The sequence below is a fragment of the Arachis hypogaea genome, chromosome 1 (assembly GCF_003086295.3).
Source record: "Arachis hypogaea cultivar Tifrunner chromosome 1, arahy.Tifrunner.gnm2.J5K5, whole genome shotgun sequence".
Lineage (NCBI taxonomy): Eukaryota > Viridiplantae > Streptophyta > Magnoliopsida > Fabales > Fabaceae > Arachis > Arachis hypogaea.
In genome coordinates, this window is record NC_092036.1 from 21,747,457 (window position 1) to 21,757,849 (window position 10,393).

Consider the following 10,393-nt stretch of genomic DNA (forward strand, 5'->3'; position numbering starts at 1 on the left):
GATGATTTAAATGTTAGGGACACAAATAGGATACAAATAGGATGATTTAAATGTTAGGGACACAAACGTTGAGGACAAAAACGATACTTTACTCCTTTGGTTATCTATATTTGTGAACTTGGTAATTCAGCTTGAATTTGCTTCGACTTATTCTGCTACCTTTTCTTTTATTGTTCATATCCAAGTTCTTTTTCTCAGATTTCTCTTTAGGGTACGATTTAACTCTCTTTCTGACAGATTTCATATTTTGTGCACTCCTGATTGATTTTGATTCTACACATCTTTTCGACTTCTTGTAACTATTATCTGTGATGTTCAACCTTTTTCTTTTTGGATTTTGGATTTCTTTATTCAAACTGGAGCTTATTTGTTAAAATTATAAGTCCTCGGATTCTAAGTTTAATTTGCATTAAACCTATCATACAACTTCTGCACCACACTACACTTTTTCAATCATTTTCACATTATATTATTTTCCTCATGTTTGAAAACTGAACACGTCAAATCTTTCTATTTTTCTTTGACATGTTTGAAAGGAAAGTTAATATGAATCCTTTTCATCCTGTATCAATTTTCGAGGGCAAAAATTTTTGTAAGGTGGGTAGAATGTAACGACCCACAATTTTAAAAATATAAATATAAATAAGTTATAATTCATTTCATAAATTGGAGTTCCTTATTTTTAGGAATTATTTTATTAAAAGTAATTAAATTAATTTTATAACTATTTTAGTTCAATTAAATTCAGATTCTTATATAATTATATATATAATTTTAATTATGTAAAATATTTCATCATAATATATATATATATATATTTGAGTCATTGATATTTTTAATTTAAAAATAAAATCTAGTTAATAATATTATTATCGAGTTCGATATCTGCCGATATGAGTAAATATCGGTACTTCTCGGTGAACATAGCTTTGCTAATGCTTCACCGTATATCTTTTATTGTTATGTTACTAATGTCATTTATATTAGTAACTCATATATATTATTACTAGTGCTTTAATATATCCGACTTGCATAATTATCTGTTTAGGATATGTATTATAAACCCTAACTAATTAGTGAATAATTAGTTAATAAATTAATTATTATTCTAACAAATAGTTTAATGTGATAGAGAAAATTAAAATAAGAATTTTGACACTAATTTTAAAGAATTTGGCCCAAAATTGAGTCGAACAAGCCGAACCGAACAAACTAGACCCGAAATGGGCCCATGGCCCATCATATATATAACAAGATCAGCCATCTTTCTTCCTCATTCCATGAGGAATGCTAAATTAAGAGGGGAGGGACTGAAATGGAGCTCAAACCCTAACTCCAATTTTAAATCAAGATAACTTCCTACTCCGAGCTCCGATCGCTGCACGTTTGCGGCCATGCGACCGCAGCGTCGAGCTCTACAAAGTCCGGTAAGAAATTTGATGTGGAAGTCACATTATCAATTCCAATACTCTCTTCCCCAATTTTGAAAATTGTGTGTTGTGGGTGTTGAGATCTTTGGTTAATTTGATTTTTAAGGTCAAGTTAACTTAAGGAATTAGTGGGCTTTTGTCTGATTAACGCACATACAAGATAAGGATCATTAACCCTAGTCAATTCTTTGATTTAGTATGTTGAAAATTAAATTTTGTGTATGTATATGTGATAATTGTGTTAGGTGTATGTATATATATAATATGAAGCAAAATTAAAAATATCAAAAGCTTGATTGGAAGCTTGGGAAGCTGAATTGTGGTGTGGAAGGCTTGTGAGCTTGTCTTGTGGAGTTGTCTTGAGTTATACGTGGAAATTGGCCAAGGTATGATTTTGGTTTCTTGTATCTAAAATATAATGTGTCGTGAAAACTTAGGCTAGTGACCGTAAGATAGGAATTGAATTGTTGATATTGTTGATTGATTGGGATGGATTATTATGTATGTGGTTAATGGTTTTGGGGGTTGTGATTGGTGCTATTATGAATAATATGTCTAACTTGGTATTTGAGATTGATAAATGATAATGATGGTATTTTTGAGATGTGAATGTTGTTGAGGATTTAGGATTGGCTGGTATTTATGAGGTTTGGCTAATTAAAGTTGTTGTTGGTACTATATTGGTGGTGAAGTTGTTATTATGTTAGATATGAGTAATTGATGATGCATGTTGTATATTGTTTGAATTTGAATTATTGAGTTGAGATTGATGAAAGAGGAGAATTGGTAGGTTGTGGAATGAATAAGGAGGTTGAAAATATAGATTTGGAGTGCTTGAGGCTGTTATAGTAAGATTTGATTTGCTTTTAAAAGGTTTGAAGTGTGTATGTTTTGAAAGTTGAGGTTTGCAGATTTTAATGAAAACTCTTGATTTTTAGCCAATTTTGGTGGAGCATAACTTAGTCTCCGGACCTTTGATTTCTATCAAACTTGTTTATAAAGAAAATTTGGTCCGAGATGTTTACACCATTTAAAGAACGGAGGAAAAATGATTTAACACGAGAAAGTTATATGCAATCAAATATTGGTGTGCAAAACAAAAATTCTAGACTTAGTAGCCTTTTTGAGATTTATACTAAGCATGCGTACGTGAGGAACACACGCGACGCGAGCAAGGGAGTTGCATACGCGACCACCCATTTTTAGTCGTGTACGTACGCACAGCACCTGTTTTTCTGAAATATGAATTTTTGTGTTTTTAAACCATTTCTCTAGCTTTCAAAACCCTTTTAACACTTGTTTAAAGCATGATAGATGGAATTTTGAGTAGTAAAGTATGTTTAGGAGTGTGAGAAAGGCAACTTAATTAAGAAAGGGATAAAGTAAATGAGGATGAATGAGGAAGTGCTGTAAGGTTATATATGCTGCAAGCGGTGGCTAAATTCATGATGTTTAATGATGTGATGATGAATGAATGTAAGTGACATGAATGAAGAATTATTACTGAAATCTGATTGATGATTAAATGATTATGATTAATTGAAGAAGCTTGAAAATGTGGCGAGTATGCCGGAGATGCATATGTGATTAATGAATGAATGTGGTAAATGAATCATGATGGAAAATGTTGAATGTAAGTATGCTTGTATTTTCTCTCTAGTTGTAATGGTGACATGGCACATATACCCTCTAACAGTGACAGGGCACGGATACTCTCTAATGGTGATAGGGCACGGATATCCTCTAACGGTGACAGGACACGGATATCCTCTAACGGTGACAGGGCACGGATATCATCTAACGGTGGTAGGGCACAGATATCCTCTAATGGAGACAGGGCACAAATACCCTCTAACGGTGATAGGGCACGTATTCCCTCTAACGGTATTAATGCACAACAGAGAGACAGTGTCCGGGTTAGCTACCAGACACGTCGGGTTGGCTTGATAACCGACAGATGAGACTCATCAGCCAGTAGGAAAGGCATGCATCATGTGCATTTGTATGTTCTGTTTGAGTGTGCATTGTCTTGGCTTGCTTAATTGTTTATTCATGTTAATTGCTAATTGCCTACTTATTATATATGCTTTCTGTATATGTTTGGCTTGTCTGTTTTCTCTATCTATGTAATTTCATCAGAGTTGGAGGAACGGAGGAAATGTAAAGAGATTGAGGGTTCTAGTTCGTTTTTGGTTAAGTTAGGACCTTAGATAACCACCTGTTTGTGTTTTAGTCCCTTAAGTTTTATAATCTGAGTGTCAGCGTTCTGGGATTGCCTCTAGCTTTTTCGGGACCTTGTTTATTATATATTTGGGTACTTTAACCATACTAAGAACCCCCTGTTTCTCATCTCATACGATATTATTATTTTTCAAATGCAGGTCGAGATGCGCCTTGCTAGGCGTCTGGAGTTCTATTGCAGCGAAGATGGGAGTTGGGCTTTTATATTTTGTTATGGATATATAAATGCTTAGACTTCTCCTTTTATGTATTATATCTTGGTGCCTCATAGAGGCTTTTGTTGGAGAACTAGGGTCTATTTTGAGAACTTTAGATATGGGATTATATGTATGTGTGTATGTAAATATTCTCCGGCCAGCCTTAGCTTCGCAGGTTGAGCTTGGAGCTTGACTATTTAGTATCCTTGATCCTCTACTCTTATACTATATATGTATTTATTTGCGCTTAAACTTTTCTTCAAACTCAAATAAACGTTATTCACGAGCATTGCACTTTTTGGTTTCACGACTTTGCTTTACCCTTTCTTCAAAGGATCCTAGATATAAAACCTTTGCAACTATATTATATATATATATATATATATATATATTATTTTTAGAGGTCGTAATACCTCACCACCTCTGTCTTATGACCTAAGCATAAGATTCTGTGTGGTAGGGTGCTATATTTATAACTTGAATTGCTGATTCAGCAGCCTTACAATGTGACACCCAACCCCACATGTGTCATCTAACAAATAATTCTTCATCATTAATCATCAAAACAGCCATGAAAATGTTCATTTTGGTGAGAACAAGAAAAGAGAACCGTGAGAACGAAAGAAAGAAAACCATGGAACCTCAACCCTTCTGAGCTTGATTTCTTGAGATCCGTAACTTCAATAAAAAATATAATCTGGTAAAAGCGTTCGTGTTCTCCTCCTCTACATGTTGGCGTTACTTTTGTCCGGTAGAAGTTGATGGTAACGTAACTCCTCTTTCCTTTGAGTTCGGCCAATTGGAGTTCTAGGAGGCACAGACGATTTTTGACATTTTCTTCGTCAGCAGGTTGGTCAGAAAGCTTCTCCAGAGTTTTCGTTGTTGTGATTTCTGTACAGAGATAGAATTTGGTAATTTTATAAGAATTAAATATGAATTAGATGAGTGAATGTTGGTTTGGTTGATTACTATTTGTGTTTGATTAAGTTTATGTTAAATTATTGATGTTTGCTTGAGATTTTGGGTCGGCTATGTATAAATAGTCACTTGGGGTATTCTCATGAATTTGGGACTATTGTGGTGTGGTATTTTGAGATAAATTTGGTGAGGTTTGATGGCCGAGAGAAAAGATTAAAAGTTACGAAGAATCGATAATCGAAAAACTCGAGAACGGATTAAAGCACAAGTAATATTTTAAGAGAAAAATGTTAAGGGTTTCGGTTTTAGTATAAAAGAAAGATTAGTGATTAAATTTTATTTTTGAAGGATAACATTGTATTTATATATAAAAATCGAGGTTGAATTTGTAATTATGTAAGTTGGGTATTTTGGATAATAAATGAAGTACAGGGGTAAAAATAGGTATTTTGTAAAAGTTTAGGGTTGTTTTTATAAATATTGAGTTAAAAATAAAATATTTAAAAGTTTGAAGTTTAATACGTAGATAATAAGAGTTTAAGAATAAAAGTTTTATGAAGCTAAGTTTTTTTAAGAAAAGTTTTAAATATTATTTATTCACCATTTAAATTATCTTATTTATATTATTGTTATCATTTTATTAAAAATATTTAAGTCAGAGAAGAGCAAACAGAAGAACTCTTAAAAGCTTTAGAAGACGCAGTTGATTTAAGAATTTTATGATTGTTTTTCATAAGACATTAGGGAAAGGCGAGGGAAGAATGTGAAGTTGAATTATGATAAAGAATTAAAAGATTGAAGAAAATAAGAGACAAAGAAAAGAAGTAAGAAAATTAAAGAAAAAGATGAGAAAGAAAAGAAAAGAAAAAGAACAAAAAGTGAATGATGTATTAAGTAAAAGGATCTCTGCCACAGAAGAGTAGAGAGCAGTGACGAGAAGGATGTATTAAGTAAAAGGATCTCTGCGATAAAAGAGCAGAGAGTAGTGACTAAAAATATTTTAATGAACGTCTGCCACAGTAGAGCAGATAGAAAAGAAGTTATTAATTAAAGAGATCTCTACCGTAGTAGAGTAGAGAGCGAAGATTGAAAAGAAATTGAGTGATGTTGGGCCTTAGTGCCAAGTATGTAGTGAGGATAGCAATGCGTAACGCTCACTTGATACTATAGGGATGGCTCAGTGAGAACGGCGATGCATAACGCTCACTGGAGACCGAAAGGAAGGTTCTCCCAATGGGACGGCGATGCGTAACGCTCGTGAAGGGGACGTTGGCTGAGATAAGGACAGCGGTACGAAACGCTTATCTTAGGACCAGTGTCGGGAATCAGGCAACAAACAGACACATGAGTTCATAGCATGTAAAGGACTAGACATGTATAATACTTGTTTGTGCATATTTGTTTGTGATTGTATTTTCTATGATTGTGTGTGCTTGCAATTGGATTCTATGTTCTGTAATTGTTGAGTTGGATTATACTTTGTTGATTGTTGTTATTGATTGAGAACTTAATGAAATGAACTTAACTTCTAATCCCAATCCTACTAAGAACTCCCCAATTCTTACCCCCTATTTTCACCCCTTTCAGCTACAGGTGCGAAGGTTTACGCAGAGCTATTAAAACATAGAAGATTATGTTTACGAGTTGAGTTGTTAGATTTTATTTTCCCCTCGTCGTTTATTATTTTTTATTTTTAGAGGGGTCGGACTTGTAGTTGAGGATCTTTGATTTAGTCTATGTATATAATGCTATGTGGATGTATATATCTTTGTGATTAAGTAATTAAAAGTAAAAAACTATTTCGTTATCTTAATTAAAGTTTTAGTTCGTATTCGTAAAGACTCTATTAAATAAAGATAGTATAGAATAAAAAGGTTTAGAGGTAAGTAACGCCTGAACTTTTGGTACGATCATGAGGTGCTAAAAGTTAGGGTGTTTCATTCTTGGCCACCAGACGGACACTTGTTGATGTTGAAAGATGAGAGCTCAATCTGAGAGTTCATAAAGAATAAATGATTTTTAATGTCTTTCAAGCCATACAATGCCCAAGCGAATTAGAGGAATCAGAAGATTGCATGTCCATTGATTTGATTGATACTATAGTCCAAGAAGTTGTGGATGAAGGAACCCTTGAAGATCCTCCATATCCTAGAGATTCTAAATCTAAAGAGGAATTAGACAATGCATGCTTCATGAAAGATGACATTGAGAGGGGTTGTGACACACTCCAACCACCAGCCTAAGAAGCTCAACGTTAACCTAGTGACGATAAAGAAGTGCTTGTTGGGAGGTAACTGATGAGCGGATATTTTATATGCTTTTTGACATCATTTTCATATATTTTTCAGTAGTTTTTATTTAGTTTTTATTGAGTTTTTATAGGTTTTAGTGTTAAATTCACATTTTTGGATTCTACTACGAGTTTTTTGTGTTTTTGTACAATTTTAGGTATTTTCAGGCTGAAATTGAGGAGTTGGAGCAGAAGTCTGATTCAGAGACAAAGAAAGCACTGCACATGCTGTCCGGATCTGATCTGCCTACACTCAAAAGAGCTTTTCTAGAGCTACAGAAGCCCAAATAGAGCGCTCTAAATGGCTATGGAAATATGACTTCCAGATCTTTTCAGCAATATATAATAGTTTATACTTTGCTTCGGATTAAAAGTCCTAAAACTGGCGTCCAATGCCAACTATCTGCCCCCTTCCAGGTGTCTAGTGATGATTGGATTTTTGACGGTTTAGAATTTCACTAATGAAATCTCGTTGAAGTATAGTCTCTAAACCAATCACTAATCCTCTCATACAAAAATTTGTTTGTCACAAGTACAAACCCCTAAAATCTATAAACCGAAGTATTTAAACCTCGGGTCGTTCTCCCTAGGAATTACAATAAAGTGTCTTGTTATTGGTTAGAAATGTGTTTTGGGGTTTTGGATAAGAAGCATGAAAAGTAAATGGCAATGAAAATAAACTAACAACTATAAAAGGCCCTTGGCGGTATGAAAATTAGAGGTCCTATCCTAGTTATCCTTCTCAATTGTGATGAGAATTGTTCATTGCTACCACTTAGTTAACCTTTACTAAATAAAGGAAAGTCAAGTGGATGAATTGACTTGAGCCACAAGTCCTAGCCAACTCCCAAGGAAAGACTAGCTTTAGTGCACTCCAAACCAATTAGCAATCTCTCCAATTATCAATCAACAAAGGAATTAGATAACTCAAGAGTCACTAATTACTCTACCTAGGCCAAGAGGAACAAAATATATACTAAAACTAAAAGAGGCATTTCAACAAACACATAAAGTGCAATAAAAGTAAACAACATAAATTGCAAGAATTAAAGAGAGATCTAACTACAAAGGCAAGAGATCAACAATAGAAAAGCAAAGAAGAACAATTATTATGAATTACCTCTTATAGAATTGGAAGAAAATGGAAGGGACAATAGTAGATCTACAACAAAGCATAAGAACAACATAAAGGAAATTACAATAAAAGAATGGAAGAAGAATGAATCTAACAACAAGGAATTGAGATGTAGAAGTAGAAGAAAGCAAAGATTAAAACCTAGATCTAAGAACTAATCCTAATCCTAATCCTAATTCTAATTCTAGAGAGAAGTGAGAGCTTCTCTCTCTAGAAACTAATTCTAACTACTAAACTAAACTAATGGTAACTAGATGTCTCATCCCTCTTCAATCCTTGACTTAAATAGCATCAGAAATGAGTTGGATTGGGCCCACAAGGCTCCTAAAACCGCTGGGGACTATTTCATTAAAGTGGGCCACGGACAGAATCGGCGCGCGCGCGCAAAGTGCGCGTGCGCGTCCCTGAACGCGAAACAACATATGGCAAAATTTATATCATTTCGAAGCCCCGGATGTTAGCTTTCCAACCCAACTGAAACCGCATCATTTGGACCTCTGTAGCTCAAGTTATGGTCGTTTAAGTGCGAAGAGGTCGGCTTGACAGCTTTCCGGTTCTTTCATTTCTTCATGAGTTCTCCAACTTTTCATGCTTCTTTCTTCATTCCCTTGATCCAATCTTTGCCTCCTAAACCTTAAATCACTTAACAAACATATCAAGGCATCTAATGGAATCAAGGTGAATTATATTTAGCTATTTTAAGGCCTAAAAAGCATGTTTTCACTCTTAAGCACAATTAAGGAGAATATACAAAACCTTGCTATTTCATTGAATAAATGTGGGTAAAAGGTTATAAAATCCCCTAAAATCGATACAAGATAAACCGTCAAATTGGGGTTTGTCAACCTCCCCACACTTAAACCAAGCATGTCCTCATGCTTAAACCAAGAGAAAGCAAAGGGATCAACATTTATTCAATGAAAACTAACTAAATGTAATCTACCTATATGCAACTATCTACATGAATGCAATTGCTTGGTCAAAATAAATTAATTCCCAAGAAGCATATATAAGCACAAGGGCCAAAAGGTATTAACAACCATGCCAAACCACAATTGAATTGAGCTATTAAATATTTTTACAAACTTGCATGAAAGGAGATGATAATTGGTGGAAACATGTAATTGAGCATCAAACCCTCACCGGATGTATTTGCACTCTATTCACTCAAGTGTTTAGGGTTGATTCACTCAATTCTCTCCTAATCATGCTTTCTAAGATTTGTTTCTCTTCTAACAATCGACATATATTTCATGCATGCATACAAGTATCATGAGGTCTTTTCTTTAGGTTGTAATGGGGCTAGGGTCAAGGTAGGATGCATATTTGGTTAAGTGAGTTTGAAATTTGAATCTTTGATAAGCTTAAACTTCCCACCTAACCTATGACATCCTATACAATTAAGTTCTAATCTAACTACCCATTCCTCACTTTTTCACATACTCATGTATTCCTTTTTAATTTCACAACACCTATGCATTGATTTTATTGGACTATACTTTGATTTGGGGCATTTTGTCCCCTTTTTATTTCTTTCTTTTTCTTCTTTTTCTTTCTTTTTCTATTTTTTTCTTTTTTTCTTTTCCATATTATTTTTCTTTTCTTTTTCTTTTGTTTCTCTCATTTTTTCTTTCTATATACAAGAACCTCAATGCATAAGGTTTTACATTTGATCAATACATGAGTATGTACCCAATTCCCAATATTTCCAATAATAATACAAAACTACCCTTTTATTCACCCAATATCCCAAGGTTCCCACACTTGAATGATACTCACACACACTAGCCTAAGCTAATCAAAGATCCAAATAAGGACATTTATTGTTTTCCGCTTTAGGGCTTGTAATGTGCTAAATTAAAGAACCAAGTGGGTTAATCGTAGGCTCAAATTGGCTAACAATGGAAGATAAAAGGTAAGGCTATTTGGGTAAGTGAGCTAATAAAATGATGGCCTCAATCATATAAATGCATGAATACACAAAATAATGGACATAAAGAATCAAACAAATCAAAGATTACAATCATAGAAAGAGAATAATGCACACAAGAAGGAAAATAAGTGGTTATAAGATGTAACCACACCATTAGGCTCAAATCTCACTTGCTTGTGTTCTTAGCTCAAAAACATGATCCACAATATATATATTTCAAGCAAGTTCTATGAAGAGTTTTCACTCAAA